Here is a 17865-nt window from a genome sequence, read left to right on the forward strand (position 1 = left end):
AGAGAATTGTTAAACCACAATGGCTGTGATAGCAATCTCAGTGTGAAATCCTAGTGGGCAGGTAGATTTTTTTCCTCTACAGCAAGCTGAGATCACTGTGTATTCTCCATTTCAGCCTGAACAAAACAGTAGCTTATTTCCTTTTTACAATGATGGAACTAACTCAACTTTATCCTCTTGGCAGAAAAAGGTATCATTTTATTTTGGTTTTGGTAAATTCTTAGCCGCATTGTAAAATGTTCTTACTTGTCACAGGAATAAAGGTAATCCTAGAGAATCCTGATAGAATGTCTGAAAAAGAAAATCCGTAAAACCATTATGTTCTATTTCTCAGGTTTCTGGTTTAATAATAGTATATGATTGCACTGACAACTGGTTAATTTAAGAGTATCATGTCATAGGAAGAGAAAAGGACTATGTCAAAAGTTGCTGCTTTCTTCTCTTCATACTGTAAGTGTTAAAGCTTGTGTCTGTTGGACCAGTGTAACTGAAGTACCCCTTAACAACTCTGTCTATTGTTCTGTTGAGGTCTGACTTCTTGCAATAGAGTTGAGTCTTTGGCCTGGTCATCAGATTAAAGAAATAAAAGTCAGGAGAAGAACTGAAGATGTGAGGTGTGCAGTAATGTGGTGGAGAGAGTGAAGAATCAGGCAAGACTATGCCAGAAGTGTCCATGGAGGGTTCTGTGGATTTGGTGGTCATGGTGTCATGTTTGGTCACAGTGTCATATGAACCCTTGTCTCAGTAACCCAAGCATACAGAAATCATCTTTTTTTGCCCACAAATAACAAAGGAACTGTAACTGTAACTTTTGTATCACACTCTTCTTGCACTCCTACTGCCATAGCTGGGAATTCAGTTATTCCGAGTGTCATGCAAGGAAACTGGGAAAGCCAGTGTCCCAGAGCAAACCCTTATAACGTGTATCAGGGTTGTTTTTACAAGTGGTTATCCTATAGCAGAGGTTGTTCAGGGGCATTCAGCCCTGATATGCAAGGTAACACCAGAGTACAAGTCGACAAAAGAACAACCATCATCATTATCATCACCATCAGCTTTGCTGATGGACAGTAGATCTTGACAAGAGCCAGATTGTCAAGAAAGTCTGCTTTCACATTAAGTGTGTGCAGAAAAAAGAGATGATCAGATCCAATCTGTCAGTTCAGCTCATTTTAAGCAATGACTTTTATCTGCGTAAGAATTAGGGATCAACTTACCTCAGATGTTTCCAGGCAGCTATTGCCTAGGCTACAGCTGGCAAAGGAGTGGAAGTCCGATGTGACTTTAAACCTGATAAAAGCAAGTGTTCATGAATGTTATTTCTGCAGTGAGTTTAACATGTAACGGCAATAGAGAATGTGCCTGCACAGAGGCATGTAACTCAGTATTTAGGGTGGACTTGTTCAGGTCAAAGGGAAAACTTCAACAATCAACTTCTTTTTTTCACTGTACCAATGCAGTTCTGAATTTAATGCTGATCCTGCTGTAAGAATTGAAATGAAAAGAATGAACCTACTCCAGGGGAAATTCAGAAATGTTATAATGCTCAATATTCAGTCTCTTGTGGAATGGAGTCATAGATCTTTGGTTTTTTTTTATCAGAAAAAGGGTCATAACCTCATCAGACATTCCCTCCCTTCCTCAACACTCCCCAAAGGTACAGTACTCTTAATTGCTTTTGGCTGAGAAAAGCTATGAGGAAGTTGGGGAATATGTTTTATTTTATGATGTTGTCAGTAGTAAGAATGAGTTCTTAACCTAAAATTACAAAGATGTGGGTTGTATCTACTGCAGTTTTTGTTTCCATTCCTTTAGCTTGTACAGTGCAAACAGTGATAGATACATGATTAACATGAAGAAATGGAAAACTTTGTGACTGCTTAGAACTACTTACCTGCCTGTTTCTTTTCAAAATCAGTGAGCTTCTCTGTGCATTAGCTTGATGCAGTGTAATAGTGATGACTCTGCTTGTGGTCCATATGCAACATAAAGTAGTTTTAATATATTTGCTAGATGTGTGTTAAAAATAACTCATGAATTGATATGAGGTATTTCCAATAAATACAATGATTAAATAAAAAATGCAGGATCTAATTTAGTATTTGACCTTTTTATTTAAGACAACAAGAAAAACAAGAACAAACTTTTTAACCTTTCCTGCTGTGACCGTATGTTTATATTCTGGATCAAGTCTGCACGAATAGTTTGTCATCAAATTAGCACTAAAAATGGAATATAGTCAAGCAAAGATGGTGGGGATGTAGTAGACCTTTGACTTCTGTAAGCTGAGTGACGTTCAAAGAGCTGCATGCTTTGTAGGATAATACAGACTGCAACACAGCTGTGGTATGATCTCTGTCTAAGCAAGTATGTGCTGTGTAACTGTGGTGGAAGAACTTTTAATCTAAAAATATTTATACTGTTGGTGTATTAATAGACGTGTAACTATTAACTGAATGCACATAGGATATGTTTAATATTGAAATGAGGAACTCTGCTTGAGAAGAAGAGTGAGATTACTCTGACCTTTACTCTTTGCTCACAGGAACAAAGCTAAGCCTCTGTGATAAAGATAAAAGCGCCATTGCAGTTTTCTGAATTGGGGAAGATATCAATACTTGAACACAGTGGCCAAATCAAAGGTTGTTAAAAATAGGGGCAACTCAGAACTGGGTCAGGCTTACCTGACAGAGGTGGCTTACTTTCTGATGCATGCAGCTGAAATTCTCTCTCCTCCAGTTCTTCAAGTGTATTAGAAAGGGCCCTGACACACCTCGGGCAACTTCTTTTTCAGCAATGTGATACAAAATCTCCAAATACTGGATTGTAAGTTACAGTAACAAAAGCAGCAATCTCACTCCTGGTCAGCCAGGAAGGAGATGAGAACACAAACCCTGTCTGTATTTGTGAGGCAGGGACTGGGAAGATGTGATACCAGAAGGACACAGCAGGGAGACAATTAAATTGGTTTTCTGTATGTCTGTACAGCAGCTAAGAATGTTATCACTGAGTTAGTTTATTTTCCTTTTTTGATCAAAGTTGAGTGTAGGACAGAGAAGTCAGAGAGAGCTATGCTGGCAGAGAGAAACAAATGCCTCCTTTGCTCCTTCCCCTTTACCATCCCAGCTCCTTTTCCCCATATCCAACCTGCAATCAGTTCTTTGATATTTGAAATTGTGAAAATGTTCCAAGCAGTCCAGACCTGCCAGTGCTAATTAAACTTCAGAACTGGACAGTTTTTTTCAATTTAAAACTGACTTGTAAGGAATATCTGAAGAAGTAATTACTATTATCTCTCTGGGAATCCTGCCTCACTTCATACTTCAATACTATTTCTGTGGAGTAAATCTTACTTCATCTTTAATTCACATATCCCTCAAGTAGAAAGAAAAGAGTTAATGGAAAACCTGCATTGTTAGTCCTTTGCCATTTGCAACTTCTTTGTTGCAAACTTTGGTCATAATTCCTGAGAACAGGGATAGATAATTTATTTGAAACTTAAATAAGTTACTGCCCCCACCCACTGAAGTATTTATTTAGGTTTGTGTGATGTATATTAACAAATACAAGGAAGTGTGTAGCATGTGATGTTCATGACTGCTATGATTAGTTCACTGTATTTTCTAGGAGTTTTCTTTTGAATTTACTGTTCAGCATGCATGGAATGACGTGACTACTGTTTGAGAACCATTTATAGAGCAATAACTTGTAGTTATAATTCAGCATACATACTGTCCTCCACTACAGCTACAATATATCTTCTAATGCTAGGGCAATTTTGTGTGATGTTTTGACCCTATGAATACTTTACTCAGGTATTTGTTGTGCTACCAAGAATACACGCCATGGCAAACATGACCAGTGACAGTGGCCAGTATGAGGTGTTTTAATAGATGTGGTAATTGTACTGGTCAATGTGCTGTGGCCATTGAATTCCTGATTTATGCTCCTAGGACCTAAATTCATATGTATGCTATAGCTTTAATTCTGCCTAATAGAAAAGTCAGTTTTGATTATGACCATGCATGCAGCAAATATCATTGAATGTCTCATTATACATAGTCTATGTAGTTTGTATTAGCTTAATAACTAGCACTATCTCTATGTGAAACTGATATGTTGCTACAAACATGAGTTTGCTTTCCTAGCAATGAGTTTTATCCACCATCAGGATCTCTGTTCACCTCATCTTAAGAGTCCCTCTTGATTTCCTCCCTTCATTTATACCTCGCTTTAATAACATTTAATTTTGCTCTAAATTGGAGCTCGTATTTAAATGTGACTGCTGTTCATAAGAATGTTTTTGTTCAAAACAGACATTTTCTTTTTTCTAAGACTTACTTGCTTATCAAGCTGTGCAGCAGTTACATTTTCCTGTAATTTCTACTCCTTTTAAAGTCTTTCAAGTTTTCAGCTTTAGTTTTGAAAAAATAATTCTTTTAAAAATAATAACTAAGCCAGAAAAGAGCACCCCATTCCTCCATTGCTGTGTTGGAGAAAGAGAAGATAAACTAGCCATATATACCTCGGGGAAAGAAGTTAGGGTAGTACATCTTACTCTGTTTTAACTCAAGATATGTGGTTTCTGTGGCTTTAGTCCTACTCAGTAACTTCGGTAACTTAACTATGTCTGCAGAAGAGAGAAGAAAGGAGGTGATGAATGTGTCAATATGCTCATGCATTGAAGAAGGGAGACTGTTTTAATTCTTAAATTCATGTAGTTTATTTACTATCCAACTCATATAGTTATTCTTTTGCAAACAAAAAAATACTTTTTTTTTTTTTTTCCATCCCATTTCACTTGACAAGTTTATTACAGTGTAGGTTAGCAATGTGGTGTGTGGGCAGGAGGGATGCTACTATTTTAGGAAAATCTTTTCCATCTGCTATGTAGTCTGTAGGGGAGTTTAAGTCCTAGCTATAGTACAAATAATGTTCCAAATAGCATTTCCCGGACAGCTTATGGAAGGCAATTCTGGAGGATTTCCACATTCAAATAACTGAAAGATATCACCTGGAATGTTTACAGTTTTCTAGAGCTGGAGCATAAAACTAGCCATGGAAAGAGCACTCAATGCTGTGAGGATGCTGCAGAGCAGCAAACTTCTTTTCTTTCTTTTTAAACCTGACTTCTCTTCGAGGCCTGCAGTGATGGCAGATGTCCAGTCGTGTGGTACCAAAACTGTAGTTTTAAAATTAGAATGAGAGGATGACTCTTAGCTATCTTGTGCTAATCTTGTGCTGAACATCTCCCAGAGAGCAACCAGTTTTGCTGCTTTACAAGTGCAGAGTTAATCCTGGGGGGAGGTTGCTCTGCAGACAATATTTCTAAAATGTTTGAAAACAGCAGTAGCTAATTACCTTCTGGAAGACAGATAAACATTTGTTGGGCAAAGTCTGAATTATGGTGTTTGTAGACTTCTACCTTTGGTGAAAATAAATCTACGAGTACTGTAGGACAAGTTTTCAGGTAAGAGCTTTCTCTTCTGCTACCTAATTCATCTTTCTCAATTTTGCTTGCTTACTCCTGTTTGCTGTAGAATCTAAAAGCAGAGCATATTTTATTAGAAATTACCAGGGTTTTTTTTAATGCTGTTTTATAAAAATACATATAACTTTTTTTTTTTTTTTTTTTTTTGTAATTTTTGTCAGGGACCAACCATGTAAATGTTGCAAAGTACAGAAAGCACTTAGTGACTGAGTAATGTAAAATCAGAAGCTTACTGTGGTATGTCATCTAATCTCTAAGGTAGTTGTGATTTCCAAGAATTAAGTAGCAAAGAAAACAACCATAGCATTATCTCATTGTTTTACGCCAAAAGTTCTGAGGAGGATTTTTCTGAAATTGATCACTGGGTGCAGCACAGCTGACTTATCAGTTGCTTTGGCTACTGCAGCTTGTTCATATATCTTACAACTTCTTAGTGATGTAACAAATTACTTTACTTCACTACCTGAGTGGCAAATATTAGCTGCTGAGGAACTGTTATGGTCACTGTAGTAATTGCATAGCTGTATAAGAATCAAAACCACAAAACTTGAGGCATGCTGTCCGGGAGACATCTATGCCCTATGGCTCGTGTAGCTCCAGAGTGTGGTATCTTTATTTTCCCAGGCATTTCCAAACACTTTGCTGTGGTGACAGAGAGAACAGCCTTTTCTCTTGGTAGCTTCTGGGCCTCTTCCCAGCAAGGTGAGGGTGCTCATGCAGTTACAACTTGAGAAAAAACCTGCTGCAAATCAACACCGAGCTGTGTGCCCACTAGCCCATGGGTGCTGTTGTGGTAGGCGGGGCTGGGTGTATGTGTTCAGGGAGACAAACCTGGGTTAAACCAAGGTTTAATGTGGATTTAAAGTAGCTGTGGAGCAGTATACTGAGTCTGAACTGGTTTGAATATTAAGAACCTGAATATGTTTTCCTCACTGTCTGTGATATCCTCATGCTAGCATTGACTTCTCTTGTAAGGATTTTGACTGACATATGAAACAAGTAAATATTTTATTATCATAGAATCATAGAATCGCTAAGGTTGGAAAAGACCCACAGGATCATCCAGTCCAACCATCCGCCCTTCATCAATGGTTCTCGCTAAACCATGTCCCTCAACACAACATCCAAACGCTCTTTAAACACTACCAGGCTCGGTGACTCCACTACCTCTCTGGGCAGCCCATTCCAGTGCCTGACCACCCTTTCAGAGAAGTAGTATTTCCTAACGTCCAGCCTGAACCTTCCCTGACGCAGCTTGAAGCCATTCCCTCTCGTTCGTTATGGCCTGTACAATTTCTGTGCCTTTAAAGTAGAGGGAAAAAAAAAAGGCAGCAGATGGGAAATGCATTGTGATCGTTCCCTTCATACATTAATCTCCTGAATGACAAGTAAATATTTGCAGAAGTATGCTACCTGTGTATGATGTGTTTTTCACTAATAAATATACTTAGATCATGTTTGCTAGCAAGGTCAAGATACCTTGTGTATTTCTCAACCAAGTTTAGAAGTTTGAGAATGGTCTAGATAGTACATGTCCAGTTATTATAATCTTGGATAGCTTTTCAGATTCATCTGTTTTTAAGTTGTGGTGCTTTCCACTACACTAAATTCTTGCTAACCTTTGATATCACCTCCTGGAGGATGGGAAGGAGAACATTCAAAAGAAGAGTCTTAGAACATCCCTTTTCTCCAACTGGCATGAAAGGTAAACTGCCTTGTTAATCTTGTTTGGGTTCAAAAGGTGGAAGCAGGGGAAAAAATATAGATTATTTCACAGCATTCACAAAATACAAATGTTAATAGCAAAGTATCAAATATTTAGGAGTGTTTCAAATTTGATACAACCTGCATAATAAATACCAGGCTTAAAAATACTTGTGGTTCTTGCTGAGCAACCTTTATTTTATTACATGATTTATTTCTAATATATTCTACTATTTTGATAATGCTTAATTATATTGGGCATTAAATATGAGGGATTTTGCTTTGTATTCATAGTTTGTATACTAAATTACATATTAAGATTTTTTTCATCCTTCTTAGACATCATCCAGTTTTTGCAGATTGATAGTATTCCTTCATGCAGCAGCTTAGTTTTTGCTAGATTAATTTCACCCCTTCCGTTATTTCCATTTTAAATCAACACTAGATATTTGGTTCACTCTTGTGATCTGGAGAGTTGAGATTGTCAGCTACTTTCATGCAGCTGGAGAAAATCTATTTGTTCATTTCTTAACCTTTTGACACATCTGTTTTTACAACTCTGGTTGTTTTTGCTGGGGAGTTGAAGTGCAGAGTAACCACTGCAGAAGGAAACATCTTTTGTTATGATCAGTGTGTAAACTGAGCCTAATGCAACTGGGGGTTAACATGTGTATGGAAAAGATCTTTACATACACATGAAAACCCCCAAAGAAAGTACTTCCTTCATGTGTCTGTTTGCTGAATTTTTATTTGTTGAATAAAAAGTGAATTTTTTAAAAGCTTTATTCTTGTATACTGGATATGCGACCTTAAAAATTAGCTTGGAATTATTTAAACTACTGATTCTTTGCTATAAGGCTCAACATTTCTGTTACTTTACAATAAAGACTCAACTAAGTTAAGACTATTCTTCCTTCTGTTCATGGCTACAAGTCAGGCAAGTCTGAGGAGTAAAGACAACAGATTTTCATGTAAAGATATTAAAATATCCTTACCATATACATAATAAACAAATTCAGAAGTTAGAAATATTCATAGAGGAATCAGTTTGAAGGTTCTATGTGCTGTTTTCTGATGCTATGCTGTCTTTAACCCTGAGCTCAAGAGTCCTAAATCACTGGTGCATGTAGTTGGTAAAGAAAGAAGAAATTTATCTATCTTTTGTATCAGGGTATTATATTCACTAAGTCTTTAGGCTTCAGCAACTTCACGCCAATCCTGCTTCTATTGCACTTGAGAAGCATAAAGCTATAGCAAAATGTCTTGAGCTTTTCAATATCTTTCCAGCAAAATGGAGGATTGTAACAGCATGGTGAGACAACAGGTTGAGGTTCTTATTCTTCTGTCTTCCATTGCAAAACAAACATGTATCATTTGGCAGCAGAATGCGTTATCAATATTTTTTGCCCACCAGGTGTGAAGTTGAACTTTTTTTTCTTCTATCATAAAAAATGAGTGTATTGCAATGCCATAAAATATAACGCTGATTACACATCATATAAGCTAACTAAGTTTAGGAGCAGATAAGGTCTATCTGCTGGGGCAAAAGTGTCCAAATTGACATAATCCTGTTCCTGACTGTGGGTTTGCTGTTGGGTGACTGGATGGCTGTGCTGAAGGAGAGCCACTCTTGTTCTAGATCTAGAGTGCAAGTAGAAGCTGCAGCATTACTTCTGGTCTGCTGTAACAGACTTCATGAGGCAGAAGGTTGAGCATTGCCTTGTGTGTGAATTCATTTGTTATGTAAAGTAGAAAGCCTTGTAGCAACAGTGGAAGGGGAAAGAAGAACCTCATACAGTGGAGCTTTCTTTTGTGGTATCAGAGGGGACCATAGCCTCTTTAGGCTTCTGTCTAATGAGGCTTATGGATAGTGGTGTTCCTGAAAACATATGTGAAAAGCTATGTCAGAGAGAAGTTAAGTATACAATGCGTTCTTCCTGGAGTAACTATTTAATTTGTTTCTTTGTAGTCTACTGAAGTCAGTGTGTTGCACTTGTTTTCACTAGCTAAATATATAGCTGTTCTTTAAAGCTACCATGCTCCATCAGCTTCCCCTTGCCTGAAGTCCTGAGTGCTTTGCATTGACAAGGGGCATGAAATTTGGCAGCTTTAAGCATAGACCAATTCTGGAAATATGACCCTGAATACCTTGATGAGATGTAGAAGCCTACCTAAGAGCACAGTCAAAGTTACCAGGCTAACTGCAGTGCTAAGATTTTGTTACACATAACCTCTGCCTTCACTGTGATGCTTTATTCCTATTTCTAGAAATTATATTAAATGATTCCATGCAATAAGTATCAGTTTTCCATTCAGAAACGCATGTAACCAAGCTGTGATATCAGATAGTCTGGAAAAGCACTCTTGCATCAGTGCATGGGTTCTGATGATGGAAAAGAGTAAATCATTCACATTAAGACTTCAAGAAATAAACGTGTAGAGGAAATGTGCCAAATCCATCCAATTTTTATGTTGAGTTAGAATAGAATTCCTTTTTCAGGAATCGTTTATTTGATTTTAAACCTTTAGATATAAACAGTAACAGGATATCAAGTGAACTTTTCTATGGCCAAGCACCACATGATTGATACATTAAATCCCAGAGACAAAGAGCAGTTTAGTGAGTAAATAATAATTCTCCTGAACTACTGATATCTAGTTAGTAATGGGAGGCATGACTTATTTAATATTCGTGGGGTGGTATTTCCAGTTTCTGATGAAATACAAGAAATGTTTCCTTAAAACTCATATGGGAAAAATCCATGGCTGAGCACTTTGGAAATCTGAAAACCCCAGTGTGCAGCATGCATGTCTGTTTCATTCCACTCTGGCAACTCCAAAGATTTATATTTTCTAAAAATGAATCTACTTCAGATGAGGATGTGGAGTTGCCTAGTGAATCACCTTTATTTAAACTAACACTGTAAGCTATCACTTTCCACGCCCAGTCTGTAATGTGGGATCGATGGAAGGGGCAAGTGGGAATATTAAAGATTCTTAACTACACCACTATATATAGAGTAATATTAGTCTCAAAGCAGAACTACCAGTATCAGTGATACATTCCTATACCAACTATGTTAATTTCCGAAGAGGAAAGTAAACATAAAAAAGAAAGGAATGTCAATACTAGGGAAAGATGGTGGGCCCCAGTCTAACACATTCATTCAGTGCATACTCCATAATTGTTTTCCTCTTCGCTAATATTGATTATTGAGTCCTTTATCTTAAATATGCTTCTTGCCATCTCTAGATGTGAGAGACAAAGTGCTGACATGGTGAGACTTGAAATTTGAAATACCCTTCTCAGAGTATAGAGAAGCTGATAACAAATAAAATCCTGGTAAGAACTCTGGCAAATCCCAATTATATTTGCCTTGCTTTCATCCCTAGATATGTCATGCTGGCATGTGAATGCTAAGAAAATCAATATAAAGGAAAACCACAACTCAAAATCCTGTAAATTGACAATGATGACAGGTTAAGAGAACAAAGTGGATAGGACTTACAGATGTTTTCATCCTCACATGTTCTTGCTGGTGTAGTATTCTTCTAAGACAGTTATTAGCAGATGCAAAAATATCAACCATAGATTGTCCGAAGCATCAGGAGTTTCTCCTGAGTGTTCTCCTAATACAGAAAAGCCCTTCTTCCCTACACGTGGATAAGTTACAAAGAAAACAGATATATCAAAATAAGCATACATTTAATGTTGTGGTTAAATTAAGTTAGAATTTTTACACCCTTCTGGTAAACAGAATGCCATACTTTTAGGAGTGCAGTTTGTGTCAGTGTCTTTCCTCAAGTCCTAAAAATGGGTTTATGTTGTTGTACCTTGAAAGGCAAAGGGGAATATTGAAGTCCCTTCTTGGTATTTGCAGTGGAACTGTGCTGTGCTTGTTGAGAAGTGCTTTTTTGCAGCTGTGACTCAGTGTCTCTCAAATTCTGCCATTGAGATCTCTTACCAGTGGAGACCCATTGACACCTTCCCTTCCATTTGTCAGCATACATATGAATGTCATGGTTTAGCCATGGGCCTCTTCCAATTTTTTCATGTTGCATTTATTTGAGCTGCAGTCAGTTGTAACAGATGCCCTACAAAAGGCAGCAGTGTGGCCACAGTGGATTTGACTCTTCTCATTACATGATACTCAGGCCTTCAGCACTAGAAACCTTTGACACTGTTTTCAAAGAATTCCGCTCTGATTTCATTGGAGGGGAATGTTTCTCCCAGATTGTTTTTATAACCTTCAAAATATTTTGCAATAAATTTATAACTGGCAGGGTGTGTGCATAGTTTAAAAGTTTAAAATGTTTCAATTCTTTTGGTTTAAATTAAGGAGAACTTGTATTCATTGAAAAAATCAATGGAGTGGATATTTTAATATCTTTTGGTGCTCTGTAAAGTGATGCTGATCAGTTGCTAAAGGGGCCTGGTTTACTCTCCTCATATTACTTGCCTTGGAGAAGAATATCACCATTCCTACTACTTACAGGATGTGAGATAAATGCTTTTGATTGCAGAAGTAAGTATAGCTGATATCATCTGTGGCTCTTTATAGAAATCGTAAAATAAGAAAAATGGCATGGAGGAGAACCACTGTCTTTTCTCACTGAGTTAGATCAGACTGCTCAGGGCCCCATCCAACGTGGCCTTGAATGCCTCTGGGCATGGGACATCCACAGCACCCTCTGAGTGAAGAATATCTCCCTAACATCTACCTCATATCTCCTATCTTAATTTAAAACTGTTCCTACTTGTTCTATCACTGTCTCCCTGCACAAAAGGTATTAATGAAGAGTTATGGTTGGTCATCTGTTTACGTTCTGCTGCTGATCAAAATTACACAAACTTTACAATTCTATTGCCAAAATCTTTGTTAATGAAACATTTTAATTGCTAGATAATTTCCGAATACCTGTAAAACTGAGATGTTTCTTACTAAAATCCTGCCTACGTAAGGAATGTATCATGCAAAAGGAGAATAGTAGGAAAATGCCTAGCTACACTTCTTTTAACCTGTGCCTCTTTGTAATAAAATAATGGTAGTCAGGGTTTCCAAAGAGATGGGGATTTGAAAAGTGAGCATGCCAGCTAATAGCTGTGGTAACAGGCTGAACGTAGCAGAATAATAGCCATGCAGTGGCCTCTCAGCCTTTCAGCATGCCCCAGTTCTCAATAGTGAATGCACAGCTTTGTTCGGCAGCCGGTCACCTCCTCAGCTTGACTGGAAGAGCTTGGAGCTCGGCATCTCCTCTGCCCCCACTGCCTCACCAGCCCTGTGCTACTGGGCCTTACAGGAGGTAGTTCATGGAGGATTTACAGCCTAACCTTTTTATTGTGCTCACAGGATGAAAACAAATGTTTTATTGTGTGAGTTTTTTTAGAAGATAAACAGGGATTGGGATGAGAATGGCTCCTAAACAGTAGGCTGGGCCCTGAATTATCTGGTAGGTTCCCACATGTAAGGGATATGGAGCTGAGAAGCCTGTGATGCTCTCTGTAAAAACAAGAGCAACAAAAGGAATTGTTTTCTGGCATGGTTTGTCAGAAAATCTTACAGTCCCAACACAGAGGAAACACATGCTCTGCCTCCTGCCTTCAGTGATTTCAGGTCACAGTATTAGCCTTGCTGGCCCCATTTCTATATGCACTTTGGGTTTTGAGATTTTGTCACGGAGCGTAACTCTAATATTTAAATAAAGAGGGATTTGCTACTTGTTTCTTGTGGAAAACAAGCAACAAGAATAATGGTGGGAGTGAATGGCCCTATGGAAGAAAGATAGAATGTGAAGGAGAAACCTGAGAAGAACAACTCTGATTTGAGTTCGAGTAGAGGGTTTGTTTCTCCGTTCTCTGTGGTTTGAATGCTGAGAAGGCAAATACGAATTGTTCACTGAGCACTGTTGGCTGTTCAGCCCACATGGATGCACTTGGATGCTGGTTAGAGTTACATGCTATCTGAAAGCTAGCCATTGTGAAAGTGTTTGAGGCTGCAAGAGCGAGGTGATGGTGGTACTGACTGTTGCTGTGAAAGTGAGGAAAGCAGAAGGGTGGTGACAGTTATGTGATGTCTTTTCATGAATGTTTTAATTTTTCTTACCTTGCTGCAAGATATATATACTTTTTGCCATATACTTTTGAGATTCCATGCCCCCTCTCTTATTTGGATTTGTCAGGGTTCCTTCTATTGGGTTGACAACAAACTGCATCAAAGGTTTAAGAGAAATCAAATGTTTAGTAGAAATCTGAAGACCCTTTTCACTGGCTTTCTTTGTAGGATGTTATGTGCATGTAAAGATCAATTGAAATATCTCTGAATGTGGATGTTAGAGAATTCAATTTAGAAGTCCATGGGCTCATATATCTGTAGCTGTTAGTAAAGAATTCTTGTGGACTGTCAATATATGTTAATTTTAATTAAAGTCTGACTGTCTTTCTGTTTAAATTAAGGATATTATTGTTCTAGCAAGAGGAAAGTGCAGAGAAAATCATATAACTCAATGAGTAGGTCACTGTGAATTTCACACCAAATATTCACAGCAGCCAAATCCAAGCCTCTACTCTGTTTGTTTCTTGCCCTGTAGCTTCTGAAGTGTGTGACTCTTGGCAATGCTCATCTTGGCTACTGATGTGGTGGTGAGTGTTGCAGGATTAACGCCATCTGTATGTGAGTGTAGTGGCTATGCTACACTGCACACTGACACTGCAGTGATCCACTATCATCTCAATCCTTTATTTGCTTCTTGGATATAGAAGTCCTAATGAAAGTATTGCTTCAGTGTTCTTGACGGCCTCTTTTCATGAAAAAGCTAAAAAGCAGCACACACTGCAATATTACCTTAAAGCAGCATTGAAAGCATTGATAAGCCATTTCTTCATCAAAAACACAGCTCTGCTGGAGTGTCTTTCACACCTTACCCTAAAGTTTATTGACAGTATGGTAGGGGAGGAACAAAACAAGGTAAACAACCCGTCAAGATGTAAAAGGATCATCAGTAGAAGATAAAAATAGAATATTGCGTGTGACTGCGCTGTTGCAGGTCTCTTGTATACGGCGGCAATGAGAGATCATGAATTACTGCTATGATGAGTTAGTTGTTGACATTTGGCAGTCTTAGTCTTCTGGATCTTATTTATGCGAAATACCTTTCTCAGCTATAGAAGCAGTGGAGTCAGAGGAACTGTCACACACCAGTACTTTGATCTTGAACACCTGCTTGCATTCTTCTTATTTATTTATTTTCATTCAAAGTGCTGTGAGATTTCAAATTAGACATTACTGTATACTGCAAAAATCTATTGCAGTCATTTTTAAGTCCTGGGTACTTTTTCTGTCATTGAGTACATTCCTATTGAACTGGGGTATTGAAAGAGCTGTTAGCTTACATTTATAATTCCTACTGTATCTTTAGCAGAGTGGGCAAAAGAAAATGATTGCATGAAAAGGCTAGAGCTTTTTGTTAGTTTTACTGAAGAGAGGAAACCCAGAGGAAAGATTTTCTTCTTCTATAAATGCAAACATCTGTTGGTATGACTTTGGTGTTATTATTTCAGTTCTGTTTCAAAATTCCAGTTGCTAAACTTCCTGAGGTGCAGAGGAGGTTCCAGTAAGTGTCTCCGATTCAAAAACAAATGGAATAAATCTTTCAGTTGGATTTAAAGGAAAAGTTCAAGTATTTAAAGTTTCTGAAAATACACTTCTACTTAGAATTAAGGAAACTGTCTTTTCCAAAGAACTGGCTTTTACAATATTTTTTTTTCTGCTAGATATTCTATGAGTTAAACTGGAAGAGATGAGGTATTATGAAGATTGTTTTGTGGGCAAACAATTAAACATTTGGCTGTGACTAGTAAGAATGATTCTTAGATGCTATAATCCCTTTTGCTGGGATTGCGCATCCCTATGTATGGTAGGCAAAATGGACTTTACATTGCCAGCTAGGATGCATTTATCCTTTTTCTTCTTAAAAACATCACAGTGTTTGTGATAAAGCAACCAGCACACTGTACTGTATAGGGAGTGAATAGCCAGTGACTCCAGTGTGCTTGTGCTGCAGAAGGCTCTGAAAGGTGAACTTCAGCAGCAGCTTCTGCTCGGTTGTCTGAGGTTGGAAACTTCCATTAGCAGCAGCATGCTGAGCATAGTAGGCTAACCCAAAAGGAAGCAGAAACCAGAGCTGATGTACAAGCACCGTTATGGTGATGCAGTGTAGGTTGGAAAGATATTAGCAGTGTGCCAGCAGCAAGGCATGATGCTGTATGGTGGTGAGCAGAAGGAAGAGTCTATATGGACTTTCATTCGGGTCATGGTGTGGAATTTTGAATATCAAAAAGCTTAAAAATTCTAACACCATCACACTGAACAATTATTGTTTAGTCTTCTGTAAATACCAGTGAGGGCAGAGAAGAAAGTTTTGATTGCATTATTGTTCATGAAAGAGATAAGAACTGTGTGTTTATTCTCACATAGTCACTCAGATATACATATCTGTATGGAGTTTTCATTTAAAATCCGATTTACTGATTTACTTACAAAACTGGGCCATCATGTTTTTTTTGTTTGTTTTTGTTTGTTTGTTTTGTTTTGTTTTTTAAGAGCAAAGAAGCAAAGCTCCAAAGTTCCCAAAGAGATGGAAAATAATCCTTTTAGATGGCCTATAAATGGATCATTGGATCCATATGCTCTATTTACGTTGCAATACCTCAGCAGCATGTGATGGACTATTCCTTTTGTTAGGTGTCTCTGCAGCACTGTGTACAGATTAAATAGCTACTGCATTGCAGAGAGTTATTAATACATTGCACTGCACTTTTAGTGAAGATGTCAGTGTGTCCTTAAGCCTGACTGTATCCCGTGATTGCGTTATGGTGGGTTTTTAGTTCTTTTCTTTTCATTTCTTTTCTTTTCTTTTCATTTCTTTTCTTTTCTTTTCATTTCTTTTCTCTTCTCTTCTCTTCTCTTCTCTTCTCTTCTCTTCTCTTCTCTTCTCTTCTCTTCTCTTCTCTTCTCTTCTCTTCTCTTCTCTTCTCTTCTCTTCTCTTCTCTATTCTTCTCTATTCAATTCTTTTTTCCTATTCTCCTCTCCTCTCCTCTCCTCTCCCCTCCCTTTTCTTTTTCCTTCTCTTATTATTTTTTTCTACTCAGTTTTGGCAGAGAATTACTTATTTCTTCAGTAAATCCTTAACTAATTAGCAGTTATATAATAACATCACTCCTAATTCCTGTAAACTCCAATTATTATTAAAGTTAAGAAAAATGAAGGCTTTACTCCAAAATGAAAACAGGTCACCTTTTTCAATTTGATGTAGTAATAATGTGGCCTATGGCTCTATGCATACAGAGGGAGGAAGGAGGAAAGAAGGAGAAAGGACAGAGGAAGGAACAAATACTTGGAAGGTAATGCAGATAAACAAAAGCCAAATCCAGGAGATATGAAATGTTAGAAAACAAGGAGAAGTGGGGCAAAACCATTATTTTTCTGGTATGTCTATGTTATCTTACATTGAGGATGCATGGTAGAGGATTAAAAACAAAAAACTGAGTTTCCAGTTTTTTACACTGACAAATCTTGGTTTGAAATATGTTTCAAGTGACTGAGGGAGGAATTTCCTAGGGAAATCATCATGTGTGGAGTGAACCTCTGCTGTTTGATATGAGGGAATATAAAGGGGAGCCAAAGCCAAATGTAGATCTGCAGAGTTGAAGGAGCAAAGCAGAACAGAGTAAGGTCCTCTGCACTTCTCCCCCCTCCCTGCTACCTGCGTTAATGCTCATGGAAGCTCACTGCGAGTTTGTACCAGTGGCTCCAGGAAATGCTGCATCACTGCAGATTCTGCTTGCACTTAGCTCAGTGAAGCAAATGTGAAAAGCTCTCTGTCTCTGGTTGACTCGTAGTCAGTCCACTGCTGGGCTAGATTGAAACCTTCTGTATTTGAGGGATTTGTCACTGCTAAATGACAAAGCATTTTTGCTCTGTTTCTGATATTGCTTGTGTATAATAGGACTGTAGTTAACAGAAGGAGCAAAACAATGCACTGCCTCTGGTTGATGCCCTACAAGTTTGCCCAAGGGTTACATAAAAACCTGCAATGGAGGTGATAAAAGCTCCATGGGTGAGGTGTATTCCAGGTGTGAAGGAAGTAGAGGTCTAGGGATTTATGTTCTCAGCTGATGACTATTTCTGTATGAACACTGATGCACAGCAAATATACAGTAAGTTAGCCACAGTCAGATTATTTCAGAGTACACAGGCACTGCAGTCTATGTGTTCATTAGCTGAGGATGCTGGAACCAGTGCTGGATTTCCTATACCTGTTGAGTGTGTCCAGAACTTGTAGATACATGGTTGCCCTGTCTGAAATATTGTGTAGGCCATGCAAGAACTGGGCACGTGTATTGTATGCATGTACATTTTTTAATGTAAACATGCATATATTAGAAAAAACTCCAAAACTACAGGAGAAAATACTTGATTGCGAGAGCCTGTCTCAAAGACCTCAAGTGGCAGTGTTGCAATGGGCTATAAACTGCTGATCTTTAAGCCTGGGTAAATGGGACTTTCACCCTGGCAGCCTTGAAGCTCAGATCAAAGCATTTCCTGACTCTGTAAATGGCCTCAAGGCCACCTTCACTTCCTTTCTTTTCACCCAGCTTCCTGCTGAAAGG

General features: G+C 38.1%; 1 protein-coding gene across 5 annotated transcripts in view; it reads left to right on the forward strand.

Moving 5' to 3' along the window:
* The window catches only part of PLEKHG1 (pleckstrin homology and RhoGEF domain containing G1), a 130963-nt gene that overhangs the window by 55133 nt on the left and 57965 nt on the right, over nucleotides 1-17865 (forward strand). Inside the window, exon 1 of one of the 5 annotated variants that reach the window (XM_040697650.2) lies at nucleotides 6989-7196. The exons of the other annotated variants lie outside the window; for them this stretch is intronic. The gene's annotated coding sequence lies outside the window, so the exon portion shown is untranslated. Of the gene's footprint in view, nucleotides 1-6988; nucleotides 7197-17865 lie in introns of those variants that run through there. 5 annotated transcript variants of the gene reach the window in all.

Source organism: Gallus gallus, chromosome 3 (genome assembly GCF_016699485.2).
Source record: "Gallus gallus isolate bGalGal1 chromosome 3, bGalGal1.mat.broiler.GRCg7b, whole genome shotgun sequence".
NCBI classification, from domain to species: Eukaryota; Metazoa; Chordata; class Aves; order Galliformes; family Phasianidae; genus Gallus; species Gallus gallus.